We start from the raw sequence: 2,577 nt of genomic DNA on the forward strand, positions 1-2,577 counted from the left end.
TCTGCTGCCGCCTCTCCCGGTTTGGTTGACGCCTCCCTCTGTTCCCGGTCATGGTTATCTGGATGGCCTTCTGTCTACTAGTTGGGGATGCTGTATATCCGCCGCTGCCCCGCTGCGTGCCTCCGTGTCCCCATCGTCCCCTCGCCGCTCAGCCGTCTCCCCTTGGGCGGCTGGGGTGTCTATGTCCGTGGCCTGCTTGTTACCTCTCTGGGGCACTTGGTCGTCACCTGCTGACAATGGGGATTCTCCGCTAATTTTGTCCTGGGCAGGCCTGCCACTGCTTACCAAAATTATTTGATCCGCGTGGCGGGACCACAAGGTATTTCCTCCAACATCTGCTTCGTAGGACAGTGGTCCCGTCTTGGCTATTATTCTCCCTCTCCTCCATTTCGGTCCCACATAGCTTCTTGCCCAAACTATGTCATTATTTTCGGAATGTTCTTACCCTTTTCCCCGTCATCTGTTGGTCTTGCCTGCTCACCATCGCGGTCTCTTCGTCGGGCAGAAGTAGGTCTAGTTTTGAGCGTATATTCCTGCCCATCAGCATTTCCGCCGGTGTTTTCCCTGTTGTGCTGTGTGGAGTAGAACGATAGTTTAACAGAAATTTAAACAGGCTCCTTTTCCCCGACTTGCAGCCCCCCATCATTGCCTTTATTCCTTCCTTCACAGTCCGCCAGTCCGTTACTCGCCGGGTGGTATGGCGCCACTCTGATGTGCCGGATTCCATTCTGCTTGACGAAAGATGCCATCTCTTCCGACGTAAACTGCGGGCCATTGCCTGTGCATAGCTGTAGGGGTAGACCAAACCTGCTAAACAGTACACTCAGTTCATGAAGAGTTCGAGCCGTTGTCGTGGATTTCATTGGTACTGCCTCTATCCACTTTGAGTAGCTATCCACTACTTTGAGAAGCGTTGTTCCCATAATTGGCCCCGCAAAATCTGCATGGAGCCTCTGCCTCGTGTTCTCTCCCATGGGTGGACCGCTGACTGTGGTGGTGCTGCCCGCTTCTCCGCACATCCTGGACACGCTCTCGCCAATTCCTCCAGCTCCTTGTCGAGACCCGGCCGCCACACACATCGTCGAGCCAGCTGCTTCATCCTCACGCATCCTGAGTGCCCCACATGCAGTTCCTTTTTCACCTTGTCTTGCAGGGACGCCGGTATCACCACTCTGCCTCCCCACATTAAGCAATCCCCCTCTGTCGAGAGCTCCTCCATCCGAGACTTGTAACTGCTTACCTCTGCTGTTGCCTCCTCCGGCAATCCGCCTGACCTTACTGCCGCCAGCACCTTTCCCAGGACTCTGTCACGCCGCGTTGCCGCTGACACTTCTCTTGCTGTCACTGAAGGCCCCTCGTCCATATATAACACGTTACTTGTCATGGCTTCCCTTTCTATTCTTTCTGCTCCTTTGTCGACAATGCCCGGGAGCGGTAGTCTGGACAAGGTGTCGGCGACCCTCATGTCTGCAGAGGGTCTTACCTCCACATCGTAGCTGTAGGCTGCTAGTTGAAGGGCGTATCGCTGCATCTGCGCTGCCCCCAACGGCGGCATCTCTCTGCTGGGGTTCAATATTCTGGAAAGTGCTTTGTTATCACTGACAAGGGTAAACTTCCTCTCATAGCAATACTGATGAAATTTCCTAATGCCGTAAGAAACTGCCAAAGCTTCCTTTTCTACGATGGGATATTTCTGCTCTGTTTGTGTCAGTATTCTTGACGCATACGCCTCCGGCCTTTCTATGTCTCCTGGAAAGACTTGCATTAGCGCCGCTCCGACTCCTACTTCGCTCGCGTCTGTTACCAGTTTGACCGGTAGTTGTGGACCGTATATCACCAATACTGGGTTGCTGGCCACCGTCTGTTTTACCCTTGCCATCGCCTCTTCACATTCCTTGGTCCATCGCCACTTAACTCCCTTCTTGAGTAGCTCATACAATGGCGACAACGTAGTGGCGAGGTGTGGCAACAGCCGGGACTAGTACCCACCGCTCCCAATACGCTCCGGAGTGTCGGTACAGCACTCGGGTTCGGCATCCTCCTTATTGCTTCGGTCTTCTCGGGTATGGGTTTCAGCTCCGTGCACCTCCTGCAAATTGAATTCACACTTTGACCTTTTGAGCCTAATCTCATTCTCTTTCAGTCTCCCCAGCACTTTGTCCAAAGTTTCAATCAGGTCTTCTGTGTTCGTGCCCATCACCAGCAAGTCGTCTAAGTATGCCACACAGGAGGGGATTCCTTCTAATATTCTGTCCATCGCCGCCTGGAAAATGTCCCCACAGAAAGCTAAACCAAAGGGCAATCTGTTCATCCTCAACAATCCTCTATGCGTAGCTACAGTTGTTAGGTCTTTTGATTCCTCACTTAACTCCATCTGTAGATAAGCATCTCTCAAATCTAGCTTTGCAAACCTCTTCCTTTTATCCTTGTAAACAACTCTTCCGGGGAGGGTAAGGGGTGCTTAACTATATCCAACTGGGGATTTACCGTCACTCTGTAGTCAGCCGCCAGCCTTACTTTGCCATCTGCTTTGGGCACTACCACCAGCGGTGTCGCCTAGCCACTGCTGTTGTCAGT

Source organism: Eriocheir sinensis, unplaced genomic scaffold (assembly GCF_024679095.1).
Source record: "Eriocheir sinensis breed Jianghai 21 unplaced genomic scaffold, ASM2467909v1 Scaffold1035, whole genome shotgun sequence".
Lineage (NCBI taxonomy): Eukaryota > Metazoa > Arthropoda > Malacostraca > Decapoda > Varunidae > Eriocheir > Eriocheir sinensis.